Consider the following 16,421-nt stretch of genomic DNA (forward strand, 5'->3'; position numbering starts at 1 on the left):
AAATCCTAATAATAAGGGTATGTTAGTGAATGTTGTAAGGGTAAAAGTCGAAATTCTGTCCGTGTAACGCTACGCTATTTTTAATCATTGTAAGTTATGTTCAACCTTTTTACATTAATGTCTCGTAGCTAAGTTATTATTATGCTTATTTAAAACGAAGTAATCATGATGTTGGGCTAATTACTAAAATTGGGTAATTGGGCTTTGTACCATAATTGGGGTTTGGATAAAAGAATGACACTTGTGGAAATTAGACTATGGGCTATTAATGGGTTTTATATTAACTAAACAATACCTTGTTAATTTAATATACAAACTTATAATTCAACGTATTTATATATAACCACATACGCTTGACTGGGTACGATGGGCGAGATATTTATAAATACCAATAATTATTCATTTTACCGGACACGGAACTGGATTAATAGTTAATAGACTTGTTGAAACAGGGGTGAATTACATTCAAGGGTAATTGGTGTAATTGTTAACAAAGTAGTAAAACCTTGGTTTACACGCAGTCGATAACCTGGTGTATTCATTAAACAAAGTATTAAAACCTTGTTACAATTCGAATCCCCAATTAGTTGGAATATTTGACTTCGGGAATAAGAATAATTTGACGAAGGCTTTCGCTCTTTATATTTATGACTGATGGACTATTATGGACAAATCCGTATGGACATATTAAATAATCCAGGACAAAGAACAATTAACCCATGGGCATAAAACTAAAATCAACACGTCAAACATCATGATTACGGAAGTTTAAATAAGCATAATTCTTTTATTTCATATTTAATTTCTTTTATTTTATATTTAATTGCACTTCTAATTATAGCACTTTTATTTATTGTTATTGTATTTAATTGCACTTTTAATTATCGTACTTTTTAATTATCACAAGTTTATTTTATCGCACTTTTATTATTCGTAATTTCATTATCGTTATTTACTTTACGCTTTAAATTAAGTCTTTTATTTAATATTTTACATTTGGTTTTAACTACGACTGAAGAATTAAAATTGACAAACCGGTCATTAAACGGTAAAAACCCCCCTTTATAATAATAATATTACTTATATATATAATATATATATATATATATATATATATATATATATATATATATATATATATATATATATTTTTGTATTTTTATAAAAGTAAACTAATATAGCGTTAAGCTTTGTGAAAAAGATTCCATGTGGAACGAACCGGACTTACTAAAAACTACACTACTGTACGATTAGGTACACTGCATATAAGTGTTGTAGTAAGGTTTAAGTATATCCATTCAATAAATAAATAAATATCTTGTGTAAAATTGTATCGTATTTAATAGTATTTCCTGCTAAAATTTAAAGCTATTTTATATACACCTCGCATAACATCAGCTATCACCAACAATCCTGTGATGCATTCAAGAACAAAGCACATTGACATTCGATATCATTTCATAAGGGATCATGTTCAAAAAGGAGATGTGGAGCTACATTTTATTTCAACAGACCAGCAGTTAGCAGATCTATTCACAAAGCTCTTAGATGAGAAACGTTTTAACTATCTCATCTCTGAGCTGGGTATGCTTGAACTTTAAATAAAAGACAATTTTTGTTGGTGTGCTGGCTTTACAACATGTAGGGCAAACCAGTAAGTCACATTTGTTAACTTACTGCCTACATGTCAAACACTCAGTACAATAAGGTCTTTTATACTTTGGTTACTCAAAATGTTTTTAAATGAAATAATAAATAGCTCACAAAATTAAATGATTCCTTAAAACTGAAACTCATTTACTCCCAATGATTTAAATTAAATTCATGACATATTAAATGTAACAAAGTATTTTGTATTTAATACAAAACTTATTTTGTGGTCTTTAAATCAATTTTGAATTAAAACCTGCTGCATTTAATGCTGAATGGGAGGTATGAGTGTTCAAGCTGTATATACGTCATGTCAACAGTCTGTTTCCCCTCGAAAGTGTGCCAGTCTGTCACTTCTGCCCACGCGCTTGCAGATGACAGTTGCCATTTTCTCTCTCCTGCACTTTTTCATCCAATCACAACGGTTAAAAGAGTGTTTTATCTTCCATAATAACCTTCGGTTATTCATTATTCAAATTCACACACTCTTTTCTCTCAAAATTCTTCCAATCTTCCAACTTTCACAACTTCATATCTGCATCTTTACCCATCATCAATGGCAGACCAACCACAATCACCACATGTTGCACACCAGCCAGAGGAATAATAACAGCAACAACAACCGGCACAACAACTTGATCAACAACCACAACCGGCACCGGAGGAACAGGTTGTTCAAGGACCACTGTTCAATCTCCATCCATCTCTAGTTAGGGCTAATAATGCACTTGATCACATGACTATTCGCCTATCAAGAGGCAATGCTGCTCATTCACTCTCCATTCCCAAATCAAAAGTTAATATGGGTTATGAAATGCTAATTGGCTACATCCGGCAATCCCCTCTGGCTAGAACCATCACCGGTGTACCATCACGCCTATATGCTGCCTGCTTGGCAAGATTTTGGTATACTGCTACCACTGCCACCACTCCCTAGAATGTTTCATGTATTCATGGCATGGTAACCGAAACCCTAACTTGCTCCGTCACCTCTAAAACAAGGGGGTATGCCAAAATATGCACCTGCTGCTCCACATACTGGTTTGACACCAGGCATGCTCGAGTATCTTGCTGCTCGGGGTGGAGCTAACCAATCGACTGCCTCTGGTTCTGCACCAGCTGAGGGGGAGTGTCCTCAACGTAAGCCAGCTATGCGTAGGAAGCAGCCAGCTACCTCAACTAGAACAGCCACCGTCTCACATACTGGTAAAGCAGTAGTTGTATTAGAATCTAGTGCTCTCTGATAATAAAGAACAGCCCTAGTCTTATATACTGACTACCCAATTCTAGTATTGGAATCCATTGCTTATCTCTTTCTTGGTAACAGGCAAATCCAAACGTGCAAAGGCTGGCTCCAAGCAAACCACAGGGGAGATTGCACCAGTCTCAACTGCTGCTCCTGCAAAGGAAGTGGCTATGGAACCTGGTGCGTTTCTAGACCATACAGCAGAAAATTCTAATTTAATTGAAAACATTTTAACTGCTGACTTGAAAAATGAAAGTGGAGTTAAAGGTATAACCTTGGCTCCCAAGCTGACTGGTTTTAAAACTAGTGTTAAGAAGAGTAGCAACCCATATTCTTCTAACCAGACACTTCCACATTTTTCTCAAATGAACATAATGCAATATCCTTTGCTGACAGTACAACCAGTAGAGAACATCACTGACCCCCAAAGCAGTCTTGAGTTGTTTCCTCATCGAATTGAATCAGCTCAGGCCACTGCACAGCCTAAATGTTACGTGGATCATGATAAGAATCTCACTCCTACATCATTACCAGCCAGAACTCTTACACTATCTGGGTCAACATGTGTTGCCAATGAGTCAGCAGAGTCACAGCTGCACTTATAGACACCTAACTTTGTCTCAATCAAAGGGCTGACTAAACCACCAGTCTGTCCCCAGAGACCAACAACAGATGCAATTGTTGAGTCAAATTTATTTGGTTCTACAGTTGTTAACATAAAATGTTCTTTTGTTTCAGTTCTTAGCAGGGTAGATGAATAGGCAGAGGGGGAGCAAGAAAAGGATGTTAATGTTTCTACTGATGAGCTCTCTGCTTCTGCTACTGGTGTTGGTGCTACTGATTTGCCTACTGGTGGTGCTGACACTAGTACTGTTGCCTCTACTGCTGCTGGCTCTACTAGAGACAATGTGGTTGCTAGTTCCACTGATCTCATTGTTCATGAGGAGGTAGCTACTACTGATATATCTGCTACTCCTCCTACTCTCTCTGGTATTGCTGCTTCAACCACTGATTCTGAAGTGGTTGATGAGATGATAATGGAACCTCCTCCGGTACTTGAAAAAGTTATTGATAACATTGTTAAGGAGGTTCTTGATATTGATGATGCTGCCACTACCACTGTTACTGCAACTTCTGCTCCTACTGTTATTCCAGATGTTTCTGATCTTCAATCAAGACAATTTATTACTGTGGATTCCACTGGTAATCTACAGGTTTCTGATTCAACACCGGATATTTTCTTTAAAGGTGCTGCAGATGCTGCTTCTTTACCTACTGCACAGTCACCTACTGCTGCTACTGGTTCTGCGAAACCCATTATGGATGCTGGTACCTCTGCTACAGCCACTACTGATTCATCTCAGGCTACTGCTTCTGCTGAGCAGCATCCATATGTGTGTCAGGTACCAGATCCTGATGAAGTTGTACCTAACTTCATCTATAGGGGAGCATCCATCACTCCCAGAGTTGCCTTACTGGTGGATCAGCTGACTATTGATCCCCAAAGTGCTCTGGTGTCAGTCAGTAAACTACCTAGGGAAGAGCTGACTGAAATGTTGTCTCAGCTTGATCGACCAGCAAGAGAAGAGGTATATGAGAGGCTGGCTACTTTAGAATAGATCAACGAGCAGCCATACTATCACTATTTTGGTATGGCTCCAGCTGCTTCTCCATGGCCTGGTACATGGAGGCCTCTCAAGTTCATCAAAGATCCCACTGCTGGTAAGTTTATCATGCAACAACTTCCTGATTCGCCAGTACCTTTTGATTCATCGGCTTCTTCCTCATCATCTTCTTCATCTAATGGTGATGCTGATAAAGGTACTGGTAAGGAAGAGCTAGTCATTCATGATAATGTGACTGGCTCCATAGATAAAGCAGTGGATCTTACTGATGCTGACAAGGATACCAGTGGTTCTAAACCTTCGGGTGAAGGTAAAAATGATGGTGATCATGGTGACGAGTTAGACTCTAACCTTTCACCTCCACCACCCCACGGAGGTACTCCTGTGTTAGCTGTTAGTGATCGCCCCTCCACCAGCTATACTAAGTTTAATGCTAATGAGGTTGCTGCCATCTCCACTTTGGTTGTCTATAAGACATTAGCTGAAGTCACACCAGATCTACAGAACACCATTCGATCTGCTATTGTTGACAGAGTGTCTGAAGCTGTACGCACAGCTGGGAGGTTACCACTTCTTCTATTGAGAACAAGCTCAAACAAGTGTGTGCCTTTGCAGATCTAGCTGTGGAAGCCATTGTCAAACAACATGAAGAGGAGGAGGATTTAAAGAAACGACTCATCTCTCACAATGAGTATACTGAGGATATTGCCCATCTTCAAGCTGATTTGGATTCTGCTAATCACAGAATTCTTTTCCTTGATGAAGAAAACAGGGTGTTAGAAGAGAGATTGGATTCGCAGGAACAGCAAATGGCTACTATGATTCCTGTCTCAGCTTATGTTCAAATGGTGGAGGTAATGCAACGCATGGCTGATCTTCAAGCTGGTGTTAGGGCTGATGTCCAAAACATGGCCATGGGTGTTGCTAGAAATGAAGTTCGTACTTCCAACCTGTGCTTAAGACAATATGGTGTAGATCCTGGTGCCCATCTTTCTCCTGCTGATGCTGACTGGAACAATTTTGCTTTCTCTGTTCCTCAGTTAGATAGTGACCTTGATGCACAGGTCTCCCCTGCTCACCCTTCTGCCCCTGCTGATGACAAAAAGGGGGAGAAGAAGTCTAAGAAAAAGTCTAAAAAGAGAAAACAATCTGAGGGGGAGCATGAGCATGAAAAGGCTCCTAAATAGCAAAGGAGAGATTGTGATGATGGTGGTGATGGTAGTGGCACTAAGCCCAGCAACGCTCATACTGAAGCTGGTGTACAGGCAGCTGGAGAATCTCAACCCAGTGTGTCTGCCACATCAGTGGATGATATTGGTTCTCGCAGTAAGCCCAGTGACGTTTCTAAATTGGCTGTTGCTGAATCTTTTGCTGTCTCTCAAACTATTGAACGTAAATTGAAAATAAAAATGGAGAGACATCAGGAGAGACAGCAGGAATTAGATGCTGCTTTCAACGCTAAGTTTGGGGCCTATGCTGCTCTAAAAAGACTTAAAATGGAGTGTAGGCGAACCCTCACTCCTGATAAGCGTGAAATTGATGATGATCTGATTAGCATTGAAGAATATAAAAGGGCTACACTGAAAAGAAATGCTAAGTTCATGATCAAGTATGATAAAAAGAAAGCCAAGCTGTATGCTGAGCGAGCAGATAGAATAAAGAAGATGACTCCTGAAGAGATGAAAGACTATTTAGCTTCTACTGGGTCAGGAGGAGTTAGAGCTGATGAATTTATGAAATGGCTGGATGCAATGTTAGAAACCATCTCATCTTCTCGACCAGTATCGTCTACTCAGCCAGCTACACAACAACAGCCAACAGATGTTGATATTCAGGGGGAGCATCTTGCTATTGTTCCCTATCTGCCACCACAAGAACCAGTATCAACACAAGAACCATCATCTGAACCCATGCCAATTGACAAACAAAGGGTGAAATCTACTCCTAGGGACAACCAGCCCCTAAGGAAAGGACCCCTATTTGAGGCAGCTGATGAAGATACTGCGGCAGTTGTGCCAGCTGATACTAATCAGTCAGCTAGTACTGAAGACACAGCAAGGAGTGCTGTGAATGAAGACCCAGCCAGTAGTGTGCTGCTGGGTGAAACAAGTATTGAAGACCCAGCAAAGGTGGATGTGATGGGTGATAATCAAGATGATGATACGGTTAATCCTGCTGACTTTACAGTCTGGGTAGTGGAGATCACTTATTTGTTCAATCACCTATCTCTCCCCGGACCCTCACTTATTTTAATAGAACACAGGATAATCGTGTTAATCAGTTTCCAGTGAGTTCATCTGGCATAGGTGAATCAATCATGTATCCTCCATCTTCCCCAAAATGACATGGTAAATACAGAACTTGGGAAGATGATTCAGTTACCCGTGGTGAGCCAGATCTATTTAAGATGAATCCAGATGAAAGAGATGCTTACAGGATGGAGATCACTGTACCAGAATTGCTTGAGCAAAGACAAGCAGCTATTAATGAAAGGATACGCCAAGTTAGATTGCAGCATCATCATGTAGATCAGCCACTCTACATCACTGCCTTGACTTTTGGCATTGAAATTGGTGTATACTTAAACAACAGTGGTCAAAGGCTCTCTACTGATGAGGAGAAAGCTCAATTTCAAGAGGCTCGCCAGCTGGGTATGGATCTAAGGGAGTATCGTGCTGCCCTTAGAACTGAAGAGGGTAGAAAGATGATTGAAACAGCAAAGTCCCTGAAAATTACTGCCGATTATTATCTGTTGGGCTTACAAGCTGAAATGCAAAGAAGGGAGGCTGCTGATGCTGAACTCGCTGAGAGGGTAAGGCTTCAGGAGACAGAAGACAAATTGGCTGCTGATAGAAAGCTAGAGGCTGAGTCCCTCAAATTAGCTAAAGCCATTGTCAAGGAACATGATAAGGCCCTTGATGAACTAGAAGCTGCTGAGAAAGCACCTGCTATTGCTCCTATGGAAACTGCCCGAACCATAGAACTATATGATCATTATTATAGGAGCAAGTATGGTGATGTGATGAACAGAAGATCAAATCTCAGCAAGATCATCAAGGTGCACAGAGGCTCAAAAAGAGCTTTTAATATCATCAGGGAGAATAATGTTCAAGAAAGGATAAATTATGATGAGTTACGATCTTTAGGATTCAGTGAATGGATGGAGATATTGGAGTATTTCATTGGTAAAGCTAAAAGTGGTATTAAAAAGTCATTGAAGCCAGAACTCCAAGATCTCTTCAACAAAGCTACAAAATTTGGGAATGCACTAGTAGTAAACGTAGAAGAAGTACTTTCTCAAAAACCTAAAAGTAATAAATCTACTTGTGAAGGCCCACAAAGAAGAGATCGCATCATTCTACCTCCTCATATTCCTGTATTTGATCCTGCTGATATACCTATCCTGTTTCCTGAAGCCTGGAGAATCAAACAAGAGGAGCTATCTGAAGAGGAATTAGATAAAGATAAAGATAGATAGCCCTCTAGTGCTTAAATTGTATCTTTTGTTTATTTCATTTTTCATTATGATGTTCCTGTAATTACTGTATATATTCTGTTGTAATGAAAGTGAAATGAGTTTATCTTCAAAATCATATCAAATTATAAGATATGGATAACTCAGCAAAAGATCCCAAAAACAAACTTAAAAATGGACAAATTTACTAGCCTATTTTTCATTAGGTCCCTCGGTGCTGGCTTTAGTGTTTTCTCTATATGTCATAGGTTTTGTCATCATCAAATAGGGGGAGATTGTTGAGTCCCCAAAATAATTAAGGATTTAATTATGACAAAACTGTAATTTATTTGCACTAAAATGTTATGTGCAGTCAGCACAAGTTTGATTATGTATAGACAGCAGATATTGCTATGTCGAGTGTTTAGTTTGCTGCTCAGTCTACCAGCACAAGGTAGACAGTGTTCTTGAATCAGCACAGGATGTGTACTCAAAAATTCAAGAATATCAAGTGTCTCAGCAATGAAGAACCAGCACAGCTGGAATGCAGCTTACTACACAAGACAGCTATGCTCCATTATAAGCATAGTAGTTTCCCGAGTGGTCTACATCAATGGTACTTTTCAACATAAGCCAAAGACAAAGTTGAACAGAAAAGGACACGCTTCGGCGGCTGACAAGTGACCTTACAAGACCATGTGGAAATGCAGAAGTTTAACGCATGTGCAGACATTGGTTATACTTTGTAAACACCTAGGGAACACAACATTCTATTTGTTTAATCAAATAGTGGTGCCAAACTGAATTGGGGTGTTCCTGCAAATAGCTACCAAAGAGGAAAGAGGAGAGCTTGCTCTCTGATGCAGTTGTCCCCACAAGTACAGACATCCTATGTACCAGTGGACAATAGAACCATTACACGGTTAATAGGACTACTATGAATGTCAAAAGTTTTGCTTATCATTTCTAGTCGGAAATCATCTGCTATTCATCCTTAGAAAATAACCTGCTTATCATCCTTAAGGTCTAGACACATCTTACTGCCTCTATTGCATAGATAGTGTATAGATAAATTCGTAGCGTATCTGTTACTGTAAATTTTGCCTGACATATTCCGTAGATTCCTCCGTAACTTATGGGATTTTAGTATTTTATATGCATATGTAAATTATGTATTGCAGGGTACTAATCTACATCCTATAATCTATTTCTTATCGAAAATCCTTCATCTGATCGTACGAGATGAATCCCTCAACCAATTCGCGTCCCTCAGATTCGGATAACTATTCCGATAGTTATTCCGACAGCTATTCCGACATGGATATTCACCTAAGCTCCGAAAGCAGTGTAAACAAAATGGAAACACCAACTAGCCATCTTCAATTATAGATGAATTGGGGATGAGTCCGTAGTCTACTTAATCATTGGAGACAAGAAGAAGCGATCCCTTTCATCCACCATATTGTCCTCTGGGCGAAGAACCTGAAGCATTCATCGGCGAACCAATCCGAAACACCATTTTCACTCTCATTTCCTGAATATATCGCCACGATTATATTCTATCTAAAATTCTAAACCTTATTCATCCGCTCGTTCCAACCGACAATCATCCCGGAATAATAGAATAAGTCAACGAATTTCGCGCTCGAGTAGTGACTTTGGAGAATATGATGCAAAATTTACCAGCTTCAGCAACATCACCAACATCAATACCAGTACCACCAACAACCCAAGTTCAACATCACACACCTCAACATCTCATTATGTACCTCGAGCATAATCATCAATCTGCGAATCGTTCTACATCATTTATCTTCGTTCGACATGGCGATTATGTAATCTCTAATGTTTTAGAGATTATATATTCTTGTTCTAACGGTAAATCAAATGAGTTTAATATCATATTGACTCATTAAATCCATGATTACATCTGAAGAAAATATATATGTATATATATTTTTTCATAAAGATTGTAATTAAAAATTCTTTTGTACAAACTGTTAATGGTGAAAATATTTTAACGGGTAGGTAATACCCGAGGAATATTTAGATTTCACATTAATAAGTACACTGTACATTCTTTCAAATCTAATTCAACAGTCATTTACTATTCTATTTACAACCACCGATATACGTATCCGTTCACCGCAGAATAACCCTTTTCATTCAATTTCATATTTGGATTTTGATCTATCAGAATCCAACAAGTGGCATAATGAAGAAAACATTGGACAAAATAAAATTTGTTAGAAACAAACAAATTAACTATGAAAATTTTTTGTTAAGAATCCACGCTAACTGTTTCCAGCTAACTGTTCCTAGCTAACTGATTACATTTTATTTATCGTAGTTTATTTATCGCATTTTAATTATCGCAATTTTATTTATCGTCATTTAATTTCTGTTATTTACTTTACGCACTTTATTTATCGTCATTTAATTTATGTTATTTATTTTACGCATTTTAAATATCGGGACACGTATACAAGGTTTTGACATATCATATCGACGCATCTATATATATTATTTGGAATAACCATAGACACTCTATATGCAGTAATGCTTGAGTTAGCTATACAGGGTTGAGGTTAATTCTACAATAATATATATACTTTGAGTTGTGATCGAGTCTGAGACATGTACACGGGTCACGATACGTATTAATTAATTCGAATATTAAATATTAAGCTATATATGAATTATTGGACTGTTAACTGTGGACTATCAACTGTGGACTACTAACATTGGACAATTAAAATGAATTAAAATACTAATTATAACATATGAAACTAAACAATTCTTCAAGTTTGCCACTTGATTTCATCTTAAACCTCATTTGTATCTTGACGATTCCAATCTGCGTTCAAACCTTTCATGATTCTTGAAAACACCTCAATCGGGAGGATGAACCAACCGCACTTCATCTACGGAGGGAAAGATTTATGCATATAATCATGCACCTGAAAACACTCGGAACCTGAGTAAACGTTTAACACGTATCCATGCTAATTCCTTTGGCATTGCTATTACCGAAAATAGCTTTGCAATCCCTTTCCAAATTAGCCAATTTTGTCACAGCTTCAGCAAATCAACTTCGACTTCTCATTCGAAAGAACTTTACTATAACTTTGATATATAAGTTCGCCTTTCGTCATCGTTACCGGGAAATCTTTTATATCCCACCGCATTAGCAGTAAACTTACCAGCAACTTCATAGATCTTTGACTTTTCAAAAAATCATTATATTCATTGAAACCCTATCATGTATTCATCTGCATCATGTAACAAGAATTGCCATACCTACAACCGGGAATCATCAATCATCAATCTCGAATCTCGCAAGCGTTTTCACTTCAACAATTATATGTATACATATAACATTTATCTCTTAGAATTATAATCTTCCATTCTGAAATTCTGAAAAGCACTCAATCTATAAATCAATACTCTAAATTTTGAAAATTGCTGATGAAGTAGCAGAAACTATAGATAACCGAAATAGTCAAAAGTTTGAAGATAAAGATTAGTGTGTTGGCAAAGCTCAGAAACAGTTTAAAATTGGAAAACGAATTGAGCAAACCATGAAGAAGGCTGTAGACAAATCACAAAGACTAAACATGCCCTAAAAGAATTCAAATGATTCAGTACCTGCTGAAGTCACTAACGAATGCCTTGCTTCTGACTCTAAACTCTTGCGGACAAATTTTCTTCATTATCCATCGATATTAGAAATTCTAAGATATCATCGTATCTTTCTTTATTAATATCCTCAATATTTCTGAAGATATCTTCCTAAATATTCTCGTCTGATATTAATTATCTCTCCGCGCTATCTGTATTATATCATAAAAGGAAACTGTTTTAGTTTCTATATTATGTGAACCTTCGAATTTAAACTATGAATGTTTTTGAAGAAGTGTTGGGAACTGAAGCATGAGTTAGTATAATATAATGACACTTGATCAACGTGATTATATTACAGTAGGTCATGCTGAGTTTCTATTGGAACGTGATTATTCACAGATCATAACGTCATCATGTGCCATGTTACATAACTCTTTCATTCTACTTAACTTCTGAACATATCAAAAAAGTATATTGTTGATAGTTCTATTCTCATTGATTCTGGTAATTTGACAAATCAAATCGTGCTAATACATTCTTTCTTATTTAGAACATGATATTTATCCGAAATTCCATACTTACGAATTCTGGACCGTTACTCGCTTTACTAGAGGTCGGAAGGATAATAAAAAGGCAAAGAGCTCCAAAATATAAGAGAAAATATAAAGCCCAATAACAACATGGAAGTTACAAACCGTGGATATTAATATGAATAGTAACATAAAGACACAGTATAATTAAGAATAGTATCACCCCAAGGCAATAGTAGAAGTAAACAGATTTTTCTGGTGGAAGATTGAAAAGAAGGATGACAGGAATGATAATTAGGAAAATATCAAGGATTAGAACTGGATTAAACATTTCCATCATCTTTTGGATATATGAACTGAGAAAGAAGGTATAGAAGTGGTGGAAAATAATGGAACGGAAGAGCTTAATTTATAATGGAAATATCAGACAGAGTAATCGAGGCAGATCACCGTATTTAATTATAGAGATCTTAATTTCCTTACTCACCGAAGAATCAAATCTTTTAGATTTTGAAGATTTTCTTAAATCCCTTGAACTCCGAAAATCAACCATATCTACGTCAAAATATATGACAAAACATTATTTTCTCATGTCACTCTTTTGTGATAGCTTCATTTGTACTCTTCAAATGATCAATTTGTTTTATCCATATTACTCAGTGATGATAAAACTCCAATTTTCAACTCATATTCGTCATGAAAACATTTTAATTGTTAGCTATGACGACCGCGATCAAATTTCGGGACGAAATTTCTTTAACGGATAGGTACTGTGACGACCCGAAAATTTCTGACCAAATTTAAACTTAATTCTTAATATGATTTCGACACGATAAGCAAAGTCTGTAAACTTGAGTCTGAAAAATTTTTGAACTGTTTTCGTATATGCAATTACCCTTCGACCATGCCCGACGATTCACGAACCTCTATTTGTAAATAGATACATATATATTTAAATATATGAATATATAATTTGAAATATTAATTGAAATATTATATGATGTAATTGTTAGAATCAATAATGTAAAATAAAATAAAATATAATAATTACTATTTAAAACATATCTATATATGTAAATGAAGTATATTGAATATATATGTATAATTTCGAATTTTATTTTGTAATCAATAGTAACGCTCAATTGTCATCCGATTGATATTTAACCCGTTTAAGTAGAACCTATAATTTCTACACATAATTATGAATATTGTAATAATTTATAAATATTATATAAATTTATAATATTTCATGTTATGTAAATAATTATGTATTTGTGAATATTATTATCAATAATTAATATAATTATTGTTATTAATATTATTATTATGATAATTTTTATTATTAATATTAACAAAATTATTATTATATTTATAATTATTAATTAAAATATATAAACTTAGATATTTACTCCTACAATCTGTTAGATATCTCTATCAGTATAATTTTCATGTCCTTTCCTATTTCACTCGTGATATAGCATAACCAAAACTTTTGTTTTCTTTCTCCCCACTTGGTAAAGTAAACCATCAATTTATCTCGTTTACATGTTTCTTCCTTTTTCTATCCCTAATTGACACTATTTTTGTCTAAATCCCACAACTAATTTACATACAGATTCATTGCATAAAAATATATATCTATCACTATCATCTTATCTTCAAAGAGTTAATAAATTAAAAATCCATATGCAATACTTTACTACCATAATTGCCCACTTCACTTGGCAAAAGGTGACCCCAATTTTAGAAGATCACAGTTTCTTTCCTCCTAATCCCGGCAAGGGTAACACAACTCTCTGACGCACTACAATATGTTGACTCAACCATTGAACGCTCGTTGGTGATTCCTCCTTTAAAATCTCTATCAAAATCTACAACCACCACAATGTACAACCCACAATCACAACTATTATACGCGTAATTATGTTTCTTATTATGTTTAGCCACGATCATCATCCAAGCCAACCATCCTTGCTGCAGCTTCTGCTTTCTGGTTCTTTTCGAATGTCATCACCACCAAGAACGCACACACAAGTAAGCCATTGATATTAACTATTTCTGTTCGAATAGTACAAACCAAAACAAAACCCGTTTAATTATTTTTGTTTCTATTGATCATCACCTTCGTTTACTTCTTTAATTTATCATAACCACATGAACACCTCTACTACTAAACGACTACCATTACTTCTCTTCGTTGAACCAAACTCAATTGAGAGCCACCCTACATCTTTACAACCATCACCTTAACTTGTTTTCCCTGCTACTCGATCTTCCATCATCGCCTTAGCACCACCATTTAAAACAAACCAATCTGCTGATTGTCTCTATTATCATGCGAATAAGGTAACCCATAACCAAACCACCATCTTAATACCTCTCCATCGTGTTACCATTTACTGTTGCATACCTTCTATTTTTCTGTTTCTAATCGGTGTACATAGAACCACCTCTCTCTCATTCTCTATCTCTCACTAATACTGTTTCTGTTTACATTCAAGAAACCCTCAATAACCACCATTAAAAGGCCACTTGCAACTATACTTATCTGTTTCCCAATCGCTGTTACCAGCTCATCTTTCTCGCTCCTGATTTCGACCCATAATGAACCCAAAACACCCAGCCTGCCATCGTCAAAAATATCACCATCTACTCATTGAAAAATTGCTGCAAATCTCCTATTTTTTTCCCTGTACGAACACCAACGCAGCTGCTAGTTGTTACACTTCTGTTTCTTTTAAACTAAGAAAGAAAAGGAATAAAAGATAATGTTTAATTTTATGGCGTTTAATCATTTAACATGTGGGATTAGGTAAACTCTTGTGGCCGACCAAGAGGTCACCAAAAAAATAGCTGTTTGTTGTTTTTTTATAATAAATCGAGTAGGAGGAGCTGTAAAGAGGAACAAATATACGTTGATGTTCCTGTGTTTGCCAGAAGAGCCCCACCCCACATGGAATTATAACCTCCCAGCGATTTAATTAATCACAATACAGATACCCTAAATGGATGTGGTTATTCTAGTTCTTGGGCTCGTTACAAATAAGAAGAATTACGTGGGCTGCCATATTTCGATTGTTATACTTGGGCCGGTACCTAGTTCTTTCTTCTTCTTTTTTGGGCCGAAGTATATAATACGGGGGAGATGGATAATAGGATAGTTAAGGGTTGATCTTTAAAAATTATTTCACACTTTCATTGTAATCTGCTCAAACACAGATCATGGAATGTTAATGATAAGTCGACGATGAGGAATACGGTATTAATATAGTAGGATGATTAGATTAAGATAATGATAATTATAATTATTGGGTGTTATATGATGATATTAATCGTATCATGATTTTGATTATGAAGATGATGGATAATAATAAGGGATGATGATGATACGTTGAGGTATGATGATGATGGCGATGATAATGGTACACGGTGATAGTAGGAAGAGATGAACTCAGTATTAACGATGATGATGATGATTTAAAATGAAAAATGATGATGATGATAATGGTTGTTAAGATGATATTGATCGAAAATGTTGTTGATGATGACACCCAGTTCATATCTGTTATATAAATTTATACGCGAGTTATTACAGAAAGATAATAACGGGTCAGATGGTTAGGGTGTCGTTGTATGGAACAAGAGGTCTTAAGTTTGAGACTTGGGGGCGGCATTTATATTTTTTTTATGTCAGAGATATAATTAAAGCTGGAAAGATGAGTTAAATAAAATAAATATTGGGTTTAAACCAAGATCGAGCTAGTAGCTCAATGGTTAAGGGATTGTGTTGTTTACACGGGAGGTCACGGGTTCAAACCCGGGGTCGAGCAGTTTATTTTAAAAGCCTTTTAAGGTAGCATTTTTATTATTATTATTATTATTGTTATTATTAATATTATTGTTATTATTCTTATTGATATTATTATTATTATACTAATACTAATTTTAAAATTAGGATTATTGTTATTATTACTATCATTTATGATTATTATTAATAATAGTATTAAATGATAAAAAAAGATTATTGTTATTATTATTATTAACACTGCTATTATTATTATTTCTATCATCATAGTATTAAAGTAAATTATCATTTTTAATAAAAACTAATATTTTTATTATTAAAATTATTAAAATTATCATTAATATAATTTATATTAATATTACTAGTATTATCATTAAAAAACTATCATTTTTATTATTATCACTATTAATATTATCATTATTATTCTTATTCTTATCATTAAAATTAAAATTATCATTATTATCATTATTAAAATTATCATGATTTT

Source organism: Rutidosis leptorrhynchoides, chromosome 4 (assembly GCF_046630445.1).
Source record: "Rutidosis leptorrhynchoides isolate AG116_Rl617_1_P2 chromosome 4, CSIRO_AGI_Rlap_v1, whole genome shotgun sequence".
Classification (NCBI taxonomy): domain Eukaryota; kingdom Viridiplantae; phylum Streptophyta; class Magnoliopsida; order Asterales; family Asteraceae; genus Rutidosis; species Rutidosis leptorrhynchoides.